The 17,906-nt window shown below is 44.7% G+C and overlaps 2 long non-coding RNA genes across 3 annotated transcripts in view; both read left to right on the top strand.

Annotated features, from left to right (window-relative positions):
- LOC127593335 (uncharacterized) overlaps window positions 1-17,906 on the top strand; it is a 165,992-nt gene that overhangs the window by 108,446 nt on the left and 39,640 nt on the right. The gene's annotated exons all lie outside the window — the stretch shown is intronic.
- LOC127593330 (uncharacterized) overlaps window positions 1-17,906 on the top strand; it is a 40,191-nt gene that overhangs the window by 7,564 nt on the left and 14,721 nt on the right. The window contains exons 3-5 of the long non-coding RNA XR_007960376.1: window positions 6,431-6,676; window positions 11,548-11,641; window positions 17,302-17,505. This is a non-coding gene — a long non-coding RNA (uncharacterized LOC127593330). The remainder of the gene's footprint in view (window positions 1-6,430; window positions 6,677-11,547; window positions 11,642-17,301; window positions 17,506-17,906) is intronic.

Genomic DNA, 17,906 nt, shown 5'->3' with positions numbered 1-17,906 from the left:
GTCGCTGGGGAGAGACGGTATTGGCGTCCCGCCGGCGATTGGACAGATGAACGCGACAAAGATTAAACGCGGACAAAGACCGGGTCCACTTTCCTTTGATGACCTTTTTTTTTTAATTGGCCCTCCAGGATTGAAATGACACACTCCTGTTGAGATTCGTTTTCAACTTCCTGTCTACATTTCTCACGGGGATGACTTCCCCCAAATAATTTTGGTGGTTTTTAAAACGTGAGCTCAGATTTTTATCCAGAATTTTTAGTCACAGCCTAGTCTCGGACTGAGTTTTTACGGAGACTGAATGACTTTAGCAGGGTCATGATTTCCAAGACTACAATTCGATTTTCGTGGCACTTTGGACGGTCAAATGTTCTTCGGCTCATTTGCGTTTTTCGCCGAGCTTTCCCCTGCACCTTTATGGTCACGCATGATTGTTTCCGGTTTCCGCTTTTGTTAGGGCTCATCTGTTGCGTCACATGGCTGCAAAGACTTCAAGATGTGCCCGTTTCATATTTTACGAGACTAGCAAAAGACTGATCCAAAACGTCTGCGATTTCCTCCGTAAGCTCGAGGATGGCGACGGCGGAGAGTCTGATCGCTTTTGAGTCTGAGACTGTGAAAATTGTCAGGCGGAAGCGCAGCGTGAGTTATTGTTCATGTCGACTTTCGTCATGCACACCTAATCAGGAGGCATACAGCGCACCTGGGTTCTTCTCTCACACCTGGAGACAATCAGACGAGACTGTCGTGTATCAGGAAAGGAGGAGGAGGGCCTTGGGTTCCTTCCGCTCAGTTGGTTGGATGTCTTCACGGAGTCGACATCAAGAGCTGGCTCTGACTATTCCGTAAGCACGTTTTGATGTTGTAGGGTGCGAAACGGTTGTCCGACCTTGTTTGTCAAGTGTATTTTCCAAGCTTCCGTTCAGAAAACTCTCGAGCTCCTTTCGTCGTTGCGCTTGACAGCGACGTAACCGTTATTTCTTTTTTTATTCTTTTTGTTTTTTTAACACAGCACCGATTGTTACAGTAAACAAATGGCGGTGATAATAGAATCACCAAGCAGAGATTTGTTAGAGCCGCTATTACTGCGTGTTAAGATTTCAAGCGTTGTTTGTTGTTGTTTTCCAACGTTGTTTCTATATGTGATCTGTTTGCTGCTTTCAAGTGCCGGGGCTGCTTACACACACAAAAAAATAACAATCGAGAAGTAACCTCCTTAACAATGAACTTGTGCATCGCAATGTCTTTAATAAACACTTTGCATGCGCACACACACACATTCGTGCATTGGCCTTGTTAGCGCAGCAACACATTATTATTAATACATGTTAATTCATGCTTTGTTTATTTGGCTTGGGAACTCTTCCAAATTCTTTTCGTCACAACGCCGGCCATGAAGTCAGACATTCCAAAAATACCAACAATCCCCGAGCCCCTCAGCGAACTCGTAACCGCAGCGGAGGGGCCTGATGAAGTGCGAAGCCTTCATGACGCTACCTAAATGGATCTTTCAGGCATCTCGGTTTGAGTGACGGTGACGTAATAAATTCATACCAGATTAAAATGAAATAAATAAAATAAAAACGCAAGAATCTGGTGTATAATTTTAAAAAAATACAGTATTTTTTTGAGTGCCATTACATTTTTTTTTTGTCAAAACGGGTATACAATTGACAGTAAAAATTCATTTTCAGGTCAATCTGTACTCAAGGAGTCAAATCAGTCCGGATACCTATTACCTTTTTTTTTTTTTTTAACACATGCAAAAGTATCAGTAGAAAAGTACAGAGTTCGAGTACTTTTGCCACCTCTTGGTCTCGTCAAGCACCCCCAAGGGGGGGCGAGCGGAGAAAATCAATACCATGCCCAGGAGTCAGAGTTAGAGCAAAGCAGTTGAAGTTAATGAAGGCGCGGCGATGTCCGAAATGTTTACTCTTGTGTGGGTTTCCCCAAAAGACACTTTGAAGGATTTGTGCAGTATTGCGGGTGTAAATGAGCGCAGTATTTAGACAGGTCTGCTGATGTATCACTGCGCTCAGCCAAAATGACACACTCACCTCGCTTCGCTTCGCTCTTTGAACACTTTTAATAAATTGGCCCGTTTCGCACTCCACGTTATTGATGGATGGAGCCGGGTCGGGATCTTTATCGGACCGCTTTAACTCGGCGGGACGGGCGAGCGAATACAGAGATGGCGCTTTTTAAAGGGGCAAACATTGTTCCAGAGTGGTCGACATACAGTGTTTAAAACTGGGAGGATGATTGTGTGTGTTTTGGTGAATGAGGATAAACAACTCTATTGTTTTCTCGTTATACAAAAAAAAAAACTTCCAATTTCAATGACAACAGAAAATTTCTTATTTCGTAGCGCGTTCCCTACGTATTTTCTTATGTCCTATTATTTACCCCCAATTTTATTTTTTAGTTTTTTGCTCATGTTACAGTACAGTATATTTAAGTACATTAAGTAATTTAAATGCAGTATATTTTGCAGGGCTCGGGCGCACCTAAAAGCACTTTATAATGCGCTTTATAATCCGATGCGCCTTATAAACGGATCAATATTCTGATTCCTTGGACATAGGATTTTGAATGTTCTGCAAAGCCCTTTGTTACAGCTGCAGCGGTTTGTGAAAGCGTTATACAAATAAAACTGTATTGTATTCTCTTTAGCGTAGCTCCATCTAGTGGATGCATAGTGTAACCGCAGCCCCTATTGTTGCTTCTATGCGCCTTATAATGCGGTGCGTCCTATCTATGAAAACAGTTTTAAAATTGGCCATTCATCGAAGGTGCGCCTTACACTCCGAAAGCGCTTTACATTGCGGAAAATATGGAAATTATTTTTTTTTATGAAGCATAATTGTTCTTGTTTTAATGCGGTGAAAATTGGAGAGCCAAGTCATTTCGGGGAATTGTAAAAAGTGTGTGAACCACTGCCTTTAGGTTATAAAACTACTTCACGGAGCAGCGCGATCATAAATGTCCAAGTCATTTGGCCGTTGTTGACCGTGCGCAGTGTGCTGAAGGTCACATCCGAGCAGCGGTGCCATTACTAATTGAGGGAACATCAAATATAAAAATGAGATTCAACGTGTTGCACCTCCAGCGTCTCCGTTTGATTGGACCGCCGGCATCGGAGATGATTTTTGTCAGCCATCAGCTGCTGCGTGGCAGATGTCACCGCGTCGGTTGTCATGGTGATGTATTGCTTTTCCGATGGCCGTTGGCTGTATGGAGTGCGCAACGTCAATTTGTCCAAGTGCCTTGAAGGACTCGGAATGCTGCTCGCATTTCCTTTTGGTGGTTTTGTTTTGTCTTTTGATCGCGCAGTTTCCAGGTGGTTTCCAATTTCGACCTTTTCGATGTACTTGCACCGAATTGTGAATTACATCACAAATTCATTTTGACACTACAGCCGAGTTACGCTTGCACCGGATTGATCACAACATTTTTCAGTCACATTTCAGGTGCGCGTCAGCGGCTGAAACGTTCCTATTGCAGTGCCGTTGCGGCATCGCCGGGATTTGTCATTCCCGTGAAGCGAGCGTTGGAAATAATCCGCGTGAATGATAATTCAACGGCACCAAAGGCCTCGGCCGCCCCTCCCGCCGCGCCTCGGTGAGTGATGGCGACGGCGGCCCCAGCGCGGCGTTGAAGTTTCACCTTCAAGACTGACCTTGTGGTGTCTATTCTCCGCAGATAAAAGCGATGAGCCCTTCTCGACACACACCTAACACCCTTCGCCCGCCCCCACCCCCGCGTCTCCCTTCCTCACCCTCGCAGAGGATGCACACATCATGTCTTTACTGCCCAGGTAATGAATGGCTCCTATAGCACCCTCCATTTATTAGCAGACCCTTGAGAAGCAGCCAGCGTCAGCGCTTGGCGTATCGCTAGCCAAGAGCGCGCGCACGCAATCGTGACGTCACAAATCCGTATTGTTATCGCTAATGATGATGACTTATTGATGTAGCGGGAAACGGTTATATCAATTCTCAGGCTTTGTTGTCTGAGTTATGAGTAATTTAAAAAAACAGGCGGAGGGGAGGGGCGGAGCGCATTATCTGAAAAACGGGACAGTCGGATTTAATCAGAAAAACCATCCATTTGTGCTGCCAATTAAAACGCATGTAAAAAAATATATATATATGTAATTTGCGTAAAATAGTTTTTAACATTATTATTCAGATGTTTTTTTTTTCACCAAATTGAATTTGTTGGGGGTTTTTTTGAACAAGAGAGCAATTTCATCTGAGCCTGAAATGGTTCATTGCATAGCACGGCACTGAGAATACAAAAAATCAAATAAAACGGGCCATTTTGCAACCTGCGGAGTCGCTTGAGTTTGAGTTTTGGCTCCCCCCCCCCCCCCCCCCCCCCAGTCCCCAAAAATGAGCCTCTTTTCTAATTCGCCTCCGGGCCGCGGGTGCTACAGTAACATTAACGTACTCCCAACTCTCATCGGCGCAAACTCCTCTCAGTCTCGGAAATGTCATGACAAATCAATACTTTTCCATCCCCGCAATCTTTTGCAAATCACAAATCGAATCTGTCAACACGCAAAGTTTGTTGACGGCGCCAAAGACAAAGGCAAGGAGCGAAAAATCAACACGAGCCAGAGACGTCCGGGGAGCAATGTGGTGCCGCCGCCGCCGCCGCCGTCGTGACGGCGTGTGGGTGCCGCGCGGCCAAGACGCAACTCAATGCTTGAAATTCATTAGATATCAGCGGGAAACAAAGCACTGACAGGTGTTTATGCAAATCGCACGGCGATGGATTCATCTCGCTAATGGCGGGAAGCGGCGGCCACGGAATGATGCGGGGCGAGGAGAGACGCCGGTCCACTTGTGTCGTCGCGACTACATTGTGCGGCTGCACACACACACGCGGTAATTGTTGAGGGCTATCTGTTGTTGTGCTACTGGGAGAACATACGGCGCATCTTTTAAAATTCAATCATATGCATATTTTGTTCTCGTTTGGACGCGCTAATGCATTTTAATGGCAGGTGGCGGCCATTTGCATATTTTTGCCGGCCTGAAATGAATATGGCGTTTTGTAAGTGCTTCAATTAGATTCCACCCCCCACCCCTTTTCTCCCCCGCCTCAATATTAAAATATTAACGTTCATCACTCACGCCACTTCAGACGGGAAAACAAACAAAAAGGTCAATCTGAGACTGACGGCATTGCTAGCGTAGAAAAGAGCGTCGCGCTCGGATGCGAAATGGAGCCCGACACTCGCCGGGATGAAGGCAGAGATGCAAAAGCGCGGCGAGGGCGACGTCGGAACCATTTACGTTGTAGGCTGACGTTTAGGGATTTGATTAGGATTAGCTGTCGGGATCAGGATTGTGGGGGTTTCGGGTTAAATGTGAGGTCAGGGTTCGCATTTGGATTGAAGTTTAGAGTTTGATTCAAGATGAGCTGTGGACTTGATTAATTTAGCATTTAGTTTCAGGTGAGGGCCTTTGATTTGGGGTTAAATGTAATAGTTTGGGGTTAGCCGAAAGGATTTGAAAATCTGGCAGGGTGGGGGGGGGGGGGGGAAAGGATCTGTCCTGTACTCATTCACTCCCAAAGACGTTTTTAAACGTCTTTTCAGACTTGTCTGGTACTGAATGAGTTAATAAGATTAAAAGGCGCCCGTGTTAGTGATACTGAAGCAGTTAAAAAAAAAAAAAGAATCAGAGACAACGCGGCAGAGTTTGAGAAGTTCCCCTGTCACCGTGACATCAATTAACAGCAGGAGCTTGATGAATATTCAAGCTCGCTTTCATTTCCTGTCACATGGGAATAAAGTGGCGGCCGTGCACGCGTCTTATTAAATGACTCGATGACTTTGATCTTTCCACAACTCTATTTGTTGCTCTTTATTATTATTTTTTTTTTTTCCACTTTCACAAAACAACAAGTTGGAACGGGTAAGCGGAGTCTCACGAAAAAATTCACCGCCTCGCTGCAGCGTATCCGCATCAAACTAGGAAGAACATTTGCGTCATTAGAAATGTCACCGTCGACGCTGATGAGTCCGCGTTCCCTTGAGGGAAACTTTGCCGCGACTCATTTGTCTCAAAAGAAAGCGATTTATTCGTCAGTGTTGAACCGAAGGTGGAGGAGGGCTCCATATTTCATGCTTAAACCTTCTTCCTGTCTACTCGCCTGGGTGATGAATGCAACCAAAATTTGTCAAGACTCTCTCTCCCACATTGTTTTGAAAATTCCGACCCCCTGAAGCCATTTTCATTTAGCACAGTGACATTTTGGTCTTGTCTGTCACGAGCAGAGGCACAGAAAAAGTCTCAAGGAGCCTACGCCGGCGGAAAAGACGGCAAAAGCGATCTTTCGACCGGGAAAGGCCAGTATTATCGAATCATGTTCTTGTGGCTGTTCTTCCTTTTAACATTTTTTTTTCTCCCCGCCTATGTAGCACTAACGAGCCTACGTGGCGTTACCGCGCATCACGCGATGAAGCGAGAGGAATCGAGGCGAGGCGGCACCGAGGCAGCGCGGCATCCGAAGGGTTAAGGAGCGAATTGCAAAGTTAAGGAGGAGCACATGGCTGCCAGTTGACTTCACTCTGACCTGCCATCGATCGGCCCTCGGCCAGTTAGCCGGGGCCGCTCCGGTCGGCGTTAGGCCGTACAGAAGACACAAAGCACACAAAGGTAAATGTGTGTGTGTGGGGGTGTGTGTGTGGGTGTGTGTGCGCACGCTCGAATTCAACGCGTCAGACGTGTTGTTTTGAAGTGTGACTATTACGGAATGCTTTTTACTGCAGGAGGCAATTACTGCCGAGAAACACCCGATTCTTTCTCACAGGGCAAAGATATGTCTACCTTTTCCACATTCACACGCCAATTATTTGATTCAGTGGACTTCGTTAGGTACACATGCTGGCGAGATTCAATACAAATAAAACCCCACACACCGGTCATTTATAAATAGAATTCTTACTTTGTCCTTATTCGTCACCAATAAACACACAGGTAGTCTCCAATTTAGGTTTAAAATGGGCATGTATGGTAAGGCGCCCATTTCCAGGTCTCCTTCAAAGATCTGCTTTTGCGGCTTTTTTTCCCCTTTTTTTGTTTTTGAATGGCCTTCTCAGCCATTTTCGCTTCGCAACATCAAATTGGATAAGCAACTGTCTTTTTATGGATCGCTTTGGTCATTTCCAGTTGTCCTCCAAGGACTAAGATTTTGTCGGATTTGAGACCATATTTTAAGCTGCTAGACCGGCACGCTAAAATATGACAAAAAAAGTTTTGGTTGGTAAGTTTTGATGATATGCCATGCAGAATTAAAAACATTTTTTAAATTCGGCCTCAGAAGCCAGTTTGACATAACAACAAACATGTCGTTGATATAAAATGGAGACCCACCCAAAGTATTTTGTTTGAGTGAGACCAAATTTGAAGCTACTGGACCGGCACGCTAAAATATGACAAAAAAAGTTTTGGTTAAAGTTTTGATAATATGCCATGCAGAATTAAAAACATTTTTCAAATTCAGCCTCAGAAGCCAGTTTGACATAACAACAAAATGTGGTAGATATCATGTGGAGACCCACCCAAAATATTTTGTTTGAGTGAGACCAAATTTGAAGCTACTGGACCGGCACGCTAAAATATGACAAAAAAAGTTTTGGTTAAAGTTTTGATAATATGCCATGCAGAATTAAAAACATTTTTCAAATTCAGCCTCAGAAGCCAGTTTGACATAACAACAAAATGTGGTAGATATCATGTGGAGACCCACCCAAAATATTTTGTTTGTGTGAGACCAAATTTGAAGCTACTGGACCGGCACGCTAAAATATGACAAAAAAAGTTTTGTTTAAAGTTTTGATGGTATGCCATGCAGAATTAAAAACATTTTTCAAATTCAGCCTCAGAAGCCAGTTTGACATAACAACAAAATGTGGTAGATATCATGTGGAGACCCACCCAAAATATTTTGTTTGAGTGAGACCAAATTTGAAGCTACTGGACCGGCACGCTAAAATATGACAAAAAAAGTTTTGGTTAAAGTTTTGATAATATGCCATGCAGAATTAAAAACATTTTTCAAATTCAGCCTCAGAAGCCAGTTTGACATAACAACAAAATGTGGTAGATATCATGTGGAGACCCACCCAAAATATTTTGTTTGAGTGAGACCAAATTTGAAGCTACTGGACCGGCACGCTAAAATATGACAAAAAAAAGTTTTGTTTAAAGTTTTGATGGTATGCCATGCAGAATTAAAAACATTTTTCAAATTCAGCCTCAGAAGCCAGTTTGACATAACAACAAAATGTGGTAGATATCATGTGGAGACCCACCCAAAATATTTTGTTTGTGTGAGACCAAATTTGAAGCTACTCGATCAGCATGCTAAAATGTGATGAATACGTTATTGGTCAACGACTGTAGGTGGAGCACGTCAGTTATAAAAATGATTTCAAATTCAGCCTGAGAAGCCAGTTTGACGTGACAACAAAAATTTGGTAGATATCATGTGGAGATCCACCAAAAAAAAAGGTTCACGATCCCAAGGCCTGAAAAGACACGTGAAGTCACCAATTTTGATCTTAGAGTAGCCGTTTTCAAAAACAGTGGCACACTCTGCTACTGAAATTTGAGACCACGGAAGTGCATTTTTCATCTTGCATCATTTCATTAAGCCTATTTATCAGTAATACTATAGTGAAAGTTCTAAGTCCCCAAAATTTCAGGTCAGGGGCTCCTCAAGAAAAAGAAAAAAAGATGCAAAATTGAGACGTTGAGTGATTTGTAATTTTCGTGTAACTGTTCCCTTGATAACACTTGATTCCCAAGAGCTTTTCAATTTGCAACCGCTTATGTCAGCTAGCGGTGAAGACGGAAACACAAAAAAGACGTCTAAAAAGACTGCCATGAATGAGCGCCTTTGGCAAACAAAGCCAATCAAAGACGTTGCAGAAATCTGCCACAATGGTAAATAAACGACGAAGGCGACAGCGACGCCTTCAAAAAAGGCTTATTTACGTCCGACGGCGCGAGCTCCAGCTCAAAGGAGACGCGTCGGCGCGGCGCTGACAACGGCGGGACTGATGAAAGCGGCAAAGTGGAGATGGTTCCGACATATTGGATGGCCACGCCGCATAAAAATAATAACGGCGATGAATAAATAGAGACGTGCTTGTCACTGAGGGCGGCGGGGGAGTGGCGGGGGGGTGTCATTGCGTTTGGCAGGAGAGAAGACATCATTCATTTGTTTGTCTCGGGGGAACGTCGACAAAGGAGTTGTGGAAGCGCGTAACGCACTTTCGATCACGACATGCCGCAAATCGACACTTCCTTCGTCTTTGGCGTGGCACGAGTCCGCTACCAGGTGGTCCGCTCCCGCCGCTTCTCTCCGTGGCTTGAAAGAAGCGTCATGAAGGCGAACAGCGGGACGTTTCAGACCTTCAAATTCACGCTCGGGTTTAAGTTTGTGCTTTGTTCTCGGCAGATAGTTGAGCTGAGGCGTCCAATGCGCTGCAGATGTTCTCAACGGGGAAAAGGGTGTTCGAATAGTTGCATCTTTTTGGTTTCAAAGTAGGGTTTCAAGTCGGTATTCAAGCTGGGTTACGGTTTTGAAACAACAATTAGGGGCTTCAAACGAGGGTTTCAAGTCAGAGTGGGAGTTTTAAGTCATTACTGAGGTTCCAAACCTGGGCTAGAGTTTCGAATTTGAGTTCTGGTTTCAAACAAGGATTTCAAGTCAGGATTGAGGTTTGAAGACTGTGTTAGGGTTTCAACTCGGGCTACTTGAAACGTGGGTTTGAAGTCTGGGTTCGGGTTTCAAACAAAGGTTACAAGTCAGCATTTAAGGATTTTCAAACTAGAACTGGGATTTTCACCCGTTAAACCTGATCACATAAACTGTCCACTGTAGTAGCCTTTTGGATCTATGGTCACGAGCTATGGGTCGTGACCGAAAGAACGAGATCCCGGATACAAGCGGCCGAAATGAGTTTTCTCCGCAGGGTGTCCGGGCTCTCCCTTAGAGATAAGGTGAGAAGCTCGGTCATCCGGGAGGGGCTCCGAGTCGAGCCGCTTCTCCTCCACATCAAGAGGAGCCAGATGAGGTGGCTTGGGCATCTGCTTCGGATGCCTCCTCAACGCCTCCCTGGTGAGGTGTTCCGGGCCTGTCCCACTGGGAGGAGACCTCGAGGAAGACCCAGGACACGCTGGAGAGACTATGTCACCCAGCTGGCCTGGGAACGCCTCGGGATCCCCCGGGGAGAGCTGGAAGAAGTAGCTAGGGAGAGGGAAGTCTGGGCTTCCCTGCTAAAGCTGTTGCCCCCATAACCCGGCCCCGGATAAGCGGTAGAAGATGGATGGATGTAGTAGCCTTTGTCTATGATAGGGTTAAAGTAGGGTTTCAAACCAGGATTACGGTTTTCATATTAGGAGTTTAAATGCGGCTCGTGCTTCAAATAGTACGATTTTTATGGCCATTTTGAGGTTTTAATTGAGGCTTTCAACCTACCTTCGGGCTTCTAATTTTGAGATTCAAAGAACAATTTGGGTTAGCGTTTGAGGTTAGGATTTGGGTTTCGTTTTAAAAAAAATCTCTGAACATTTTTCGCCAAATTGTATGGCAGAGGCTTGCGATATTTGATTGTGGCTGCAATCCGAGCTTGTTGCTTGTTCTGTTCAGGCCTCCTTGCCGAGCAAGAAAAGAGTCTTCCGCGTATGGGAGGTGGTGCAGACGACCCCCTACGGTCTCTGTTATTTTTGGGTGTGTTAATATCTGCCGCCAACTCACGGTGGCAAATGCGAACGTTGAGCTTCGCAAACAGGAAGCAGACTCCCGCCTGTCAAAAGCAGTCTCGGCTCACAGCGGGAACGTCAGCGCTGGAAGGCGCCGGCAATGGACGAACACCACACGGGGAGAAGATGCCAGTGAAAGCATCTGTTCAAACAGCGGGGTCAGGAGTTTAAGGACCGAGCTTTCAAGACAGGATTGGGGTTTCAACTAAAAAATGTGGACACAGATTTCTCCTTGGTTCGGGTTCCAAAGTAAGATTCCAAGCCAATGATTAGACCTAAGGTATAGCTCCAAAACTAATCTTGGGTTTCATGATTATTAGACAGGGTTAAGGTTTGGGTTTTGCATTTGGGTTTGAAACTAGGGTTGAATCGGGTTTCATGCCAAGGGTTAGGGTTTCCGCTCCATGTCTTGATATCGGGATCTGTTAATTGTATCTCACCTCTGCTATCAATTACGAGTTTGCTGCCGCTCCAAAATCCGCAATTTCCCAGCCAGTGAAGAAAGCCCCAAAGCCTCATGGCTAACAATTAGCATCGAGAACAACAATAGCTGTTATCTTGCATGGAGTTCGCTTCCTGGAGGCTTCCCGCTAATGACGGCGACGCTAAACTGCGCTCGTGTTTTTGGCCGAGGGTTCACGCTTTCTTGCCACAAAGAAAAAGCCGACTCCTGAAGGAAAGTGGGCGCGCTGATGCTAATCGTGTTAATCGTCTGTTTGCCATCTGCTGTCTTTTTTTGTCTTTTGCCACAAAGTCAGCCCAGGATCTTTGGTCTTGGCGGTGCATGCGTGCAGTTTATCGGTCATTCCGGCGGTTTACGAGCAGCCATCCAGTGAGCAGCGACGCCATGTCATCCGGTAGGTGGCGTTATGACAATTATTAAAGACCTGACCAGGTTATCTTTTCAAACGGTTTCATTCCTGTGGTAGGGTTTCAAAAATGTTCAAGGCTTTCAAAGAAGAGATTGTAATCTGGGTTAGTGTTTTAAATTGAACCTCACCGTCCAATGCTTTGTTTTATTTATGGACACACTCCTCCGGACAGGCACTCTGCTACGACAAGCCGATGTTGGTTTCAGAGAATAACAGTGATGCAATACGGCGCAAGTGAATGGAGACGATCATTTTCAGATTCTGTCAAGTCAAAACTGATGTCTGGATGCATGAATGTGGCTGCTCCGTGTCACATGTGTATATGCACTGCTTAGGTGAGATGGAGAATAATATAGAAAGGTAATGCAGCAGATGTGGCCAATCCCACGTGTCACTCATTTTCTGTCACACACACGGCACTCGGGAATGAAAAAAAAAAAAATCATAGAGAGCATCTTTGCATCGAGCCATGGAGTGCACATAATGAGAATAAATACGTATTTTGTGAAAATGATCACGTGGACTTTATGGTGCTCATCACGTGGACTCACAAAGATGGCACAGGATTTCAGGAAGCCAGGACACACAGAAGAAAATCAATTAGAACATCAAATATACTTTTTAATGGCCTATTTTTTTGGTATTGTATTTATGACTTCAATATTGTTTGTGGTAATATCTAGCCCAAAATGAGCCAATATCGGTCTGAAATGAGCCAAAATTAGGCTCACACCAGGACAATATCAGACTTTGATGATGCTAACAACATTGTAACATCAAGTTGCTATCGGGCTAATGGTGGCCTGCTATTGGCTAACCGGTTAACGCCATTGTAAAAGGGCTAATACTGAGCTAAAGTCAGCTATAAAAACTACTAACTTTAGGTGAACAGCATGTTGAAGCTAATATCAGTGTAGCATGATTCTGACGTCAGGATAACGTTTAGGTTCATCTCCGGAAAACAGAACATCCCGCTAACATCGAGCTAGTAACAGTTCAAGTGTCGGCGAATATGAGCCTAACATCAACTCAGTATATTTCCAATACCAATGTATAGCAACGTCATGTTGAGCTACTTCCAGCTAACGTTGCGCTAACATACGTGGCTGACATTTTTAAGTGAGAATGCCATTAAAATATAAACTTTTGGCTTTTCCATAAAAGTGAAGTGAAAGTTGAAAACAAATAATTGCTGGCCTTCACCTCATCACCGACTAGAAATACTCGCTAGACGGCCAAGGTTGAAGGTGGCCTCGGCATGTGGGCGGCGTCTGACAGCGGATGACAGCTGTCACTCTTCGTCAGTTTGTGGAGCGTTTCCACGCGAGCGAGGCTCAGCTGGTCGGCCAGCGTTTTTATTTTCACCATCAAATTGATGGATTCGCGCCTCACCTGTTCCCTTCCCTTGCCTGGTTAGCGCCTTAATGCGATTGGCTGCCTGCAAGGATGCGCTGTGATGACTTCTTTAGCCACTCATTAGCACTAACCAGTGTTTAGCTGTCGTTGTTTGTTGCCCCCTCATTATTCCAACACAATGGCGATCTCGACCAGAGCAAAGACGTATTTTCTAAAAGAAAGTAATTATTACCAAGACAGTCCAGAGAGTATATTCATGTCAAAACAAGGGAAGGATGTTTTATATTCAACAAGCGATTTTTCAAAACAAAAATACCAAATCTGAAGCACAAAAAAAAAAGAAAATGACCAAGTTTGAAAATACCCTAAGTTGCCCGAAAGTTTAAAAAAAAAAGTGCAAAGGTTCTGTCTTGATGCCTCGTTTGCAGGAGCAAAAATAATGACATTTGAACAAGAACAACTTCTGACATTTCTGTCATTTCTCGGGCGAGCTAACCTTTTCTATTGTGTTTCTTCACATAACTGCGTTTCATAGCCAGCTGCTTTTAAAGTGCACAAGCCATGAAAGAAATGCAAAAACACAGCATCAAGACCAAGAGCGTCCTTTGCTTTCACATTTTTGTAATGTTACAGCTTTATATCAAAATATTTATCTTAAATATTTAGCTTTACATCACTTCTGACTTGTCACAGGTTAGCATTCACGTCGTTAGCATGTGACACATCAACAAGATTTTCAAAACAAAAAGTAATCGAATCCTAGTCAAGTCAAGTCAAGTCAACGGTATTTGTAGAGCACTTTCAAACAGCCATTGCTTCATACAAAGTGCTGTACATGGAGGAATTTAACATGCGCAATAAACAGTAAGACCAGAGAACACAGAGAAATATAAGATTCACAAGCACAGTCGAGTTGGTTTCCTCGCAAATCCCAAATATTCATACGAAACGCATTTCTGCCGATAATAATGTCGTCGTCGTCGGGTAGATTTGTCTTCTCCTCTCAGCGGATCTTTTCATGTTGCCGTGCTTATTCGCCGCCTGTCTGTCAAACTAATCTGCATGCTGACCTTTTACTTCTGGCGCTTGTCGCGCGACTCCAGTTCACATCAGATATGAGTAACTATAGCTCTATATTATCTATTTTTTATTTATATGATATTATATGACATTTCATGGCTGCGCGCAAGCGTTCCGCTGCAGTGCGTTTCCGTGGATATCATCTTTGGTGATTGGGATATTCTGCCATCGATTACTTGTCAGCTTGTGTCTGGATGCAAAGCTTGAAAGGCAATTTCATTAGTCTTTAGCTCTCTGTGCCATGTTCATAAACAAGACATGCGGGGAGCTAATAAGACGTCAAACTATTCCGCAGTTTTAATTGCCGGGAAATCTGCCGCCAGACTGATTCACTAGAAAAGTACTTCGTCTTAAACACGACAACAAAATGCCGGGTAATATTAACCTGCAATCAAGCTAATATTAGCATAAAGCTAAGTCATACCTCCTTCGTTGGGAACTTTAAGCACACAAAGTAACAAATACCTGCGAGCTAAATCGAAATTAAAAATAGACTAAACATCAGGCTAACACCTACCCTGCTTATATTCAGAATATTTGCGCAGATACGCTAATATTGAATACAGCCCGTGAGGCAAAAGCAAATTTAAGAGTAGCAGTTAGCATTTAGAGAAACAAAGTTGACGCCAAACTGGAATTATGTTCAAATCGGACTCACAAATGACCACTTTTACCCTTCCATGCACCCTGTAACTAGCTAACAAAAGGTTCAATTGAGACGAGATCGTCGTTAGTACACAAGTACATCAACTTTTTGTTAAATATGCTCAATGGTGCGCCGTGAGATTTATTGTTTGGGGCGTGAAATGTGTTGTTGCTCTCGTAGGATTCCCGGTGGGAAAGAAATTGTTTCCAAATTCGGAAAAGCTGAAATAGTGATGGAATATATTGACAATGACAAATCCTATTACACATTCAAACTCCTTCCAGATGGATTTCGTGTAATAGTGCGTGTTTGCCGGATGGCTCGGTGCGGCTCCATTAGATTTGTGCGTCGGGTCCTCGCTGACATTGATGGAGCGCGTGTCAAAAAGTGCGCCTGGCATGTGCTTGTCTTCATCAGATGCTAACTGGCTTCCTTCATTAGCGACGTGACGGCGTCCTCCCCACTTGCTCGGCTAAATTGCATTCCCCCCCAAAAATTGTCAACTTGACGTGTAAAAATATAACTTTGCCATCAGGTGTGGTGACACGTTATTTTATTAGATTTTTTTTTTTCCCGAACATATTCTCTGCCACCTCAAACATCCGCCATGCCGTCAAATGAATTTAGACACGCGCCTCCCGACATCCATAACTGTGGTTGACATTTCAGGAAAACGCAGATTGGCAGAAAAACAAAAAAAAAGGTCAAGATGGCCTGTCAAAGGGAAAATACGCGGGTAGATGCTTTCTTAATGAGCACACAAAAGTGACATGGGTGCTTTTGCATTCTGGGAAAAGAAAAGTCCCATCACATGAAACGTTTCCTTTCATGATGCTTGAAGAATGCAATGAAATTCAAGTGTAGGCGTGGCCTAATGAGTGAGACTGACTCTGCTCCATCATGCGAGTGTGTTCATTTTGTTTTTGTGTCTGTAGATTGGCTTTTGTAAGCCAGATTTTTCGTCTGCGCCGTACAAACCCAATCTCTGTCCAACACGGAGGACCCCGTGTCACACATTTCCAGAGAACAACGCGTACTCTTTTAAGCTCTCAGGCTTCCCCGCACGCACTTTTCTGATGAACACCAATTAAGGCCTGCAGCCGAAGGAGAGCGCGCACGCCCGGACGTGCCCGGTAGTGCCGCGATAATTAGGCGAGCGAGACGAGGGCCCGTCCGCACGTTGCATCGCCGGCTAGGAGGAATCGGCGGCGACCTTTTACGGAGGAATAAGAAGCAGGTGTGCGATTGGCAAAGTGGAGAGAGCGAGTGAGGAAGAGGAGAGAGAGAAAGAGGAGAAGGAAAAAAAAAAGTCCCCCCCAAAACCTCACCCCCACCAGGGCAAAATAGCCACGGGCATCAGACAACCAGTGGCAAGATGCTTTTAAGAAGAAATGGTAATACTCGCTCTCTAAAAGTCCATCGGCCCCCCCGGAAGAATCTCTTAGAGTAAATGGGATCGCAGCTGGAGCTTACATTGACATTTGCTATATTTGGACGCTTTGAAAAAGTCAAAAGTACAAGCCGGGTGAAAATAAAAATAAATCATGCTGCAGAGGGAGAAGCAATAACATGACCAAAGTCGAGACATTCCAGCAGTGTGAGTCCAACATTTAGATCATGAGATGTCAGCATCTGGGAAATTTGCGCGTGGACTTTGATCGCCGTTCCGTATCGGTAGCTGGTCGCGCAGACCAGCCAGATGAGAAAAAGACCACAAAAAAAAAACGGCTGTTTTTTTTTAAACATTTTTTTGACCATCTGTTTCGAAGCAGCGCGACATAACAGTCGTCCGCTTGTCCTTCAGGACCGGCCCTTCGCCCGCTTCGTGGTCCCGCATTCAACGTGAGAGTCCGAAGGGGCGGGCCCTGCCGCTGTCAGATAAGCGTGGCGGCGGGCGGATGGGCCTCTGGGACGTGAGCAAGATGGCCGCCGTTATTGTTGTTGCGGCTCCAAACGAGTGTCAGCTGGATGACAAGCTCGTCTATGATTTTTTATTTTTTTTTCTCCCAGAAAAAAAAAATAATCTGACTTGCTGGAGGGGAAAAAAAAGCCAATTCATTCTCATCAGATGCCATTTTTTTTTCGTGGCAAAATGACGTTCTAAGATATTAAATAAATGGATCTGTCGTTTTATTCGCAGACGCCGACCAAGTGACTTTTGTGAAAATTATTTTTTTTTACTTATGATTCTCTAGATATCATTTAGTTTTTTTATTCTCATTTCTTGCAACCTTAGGAAAAAAATGAATAGAACTTTGTCATAAGATTTCGATTTTTTTATGTTCAAATTATGACTTGCTTCCTGTATAAATGAGACAAAATACATGTTCATTCCTGTATTCTATTTTTTTTTTTCTCCCAAGTTCAAAGCGGCAAATCTGTCGGGTTCAGTGTGGCTTTGGGATCCGAGCAAGATGGCCAACGTTATTGTTCCTGTTTTTCTAAACAAAGACTCGAGTGTCAGCCGGATGACAACCAGGCCACTTGATTTAACCCAATATTTTTTGTGTGTGTGTGTTTTATTTTACAACGCGACTAATTGGCAGTGTGATGTTGGTCACAGGCGACACGGCGGTGAGACTTGCGCGGCATTATCGAGGCGGGCAGCCGGACGGAGGCAAACACCGACCACGCCATCAAAGGCCGAGTGGCCCCGACTGGAAAAGGTCCCTGCGGCCGCCTTATCTCCCGCAGCCACTTGGAGGCCGCGCCAGGCTGCAGCCGCTGGCCAAGCTCTGATGTGAAGACAAGCCAGCTGTGCGCCAAGGTGGGCAGCACAAGAAAGTCAAGCCACTCGGAAAAGGGGGTCACGGTAGGGAGGGGGGCGGGGTATTTGTGTGTGTGTGTGGATGGAGGGTGGGGGGGGGGGTTGGAGGGGGCTCGCTGACTGTGTGGACGAGTGCGTCTTTACCGGATTAGCGCCGCTTGCTCCTTTTGTGTGTTGTCGCCACAGCAACGGAGGTGAAGGGGAAATCACACACGGCAAGAAACAGGAGGTTGAGTCCAATTGGATGTTGCTAATTTCAGATCGATTTTTTAAAAACCTATCCCCTATTTGGTTCCCAAAAAAAACTTCTGTGGTTCCCCAATATCAAAGTATTGCGTCAATGGCAACTTGGAATCAAGGAACTAACTAGAAGTGAAGGGAAGGAGCTTCATTTAGTCAGG

Source organism: Hippocampus zosterae, chromosome 20, assembly GCF_025434085.1.
Source record: "Hippocampus zosterae strain Florida chromosome 20, ASM2543408v3, whole genome shotgun sequence".
NCBI lineage: Eukaryota > Metazoa > Chordata > Actinopteri > Syngnathiformes > Syngnathidae > Hippocampus > Hippocampus zosterae.
Note: the sequence above shows the minus strand (reverse complement) of the source record. Positions and strands in the feature narration are given on the sequence as shown.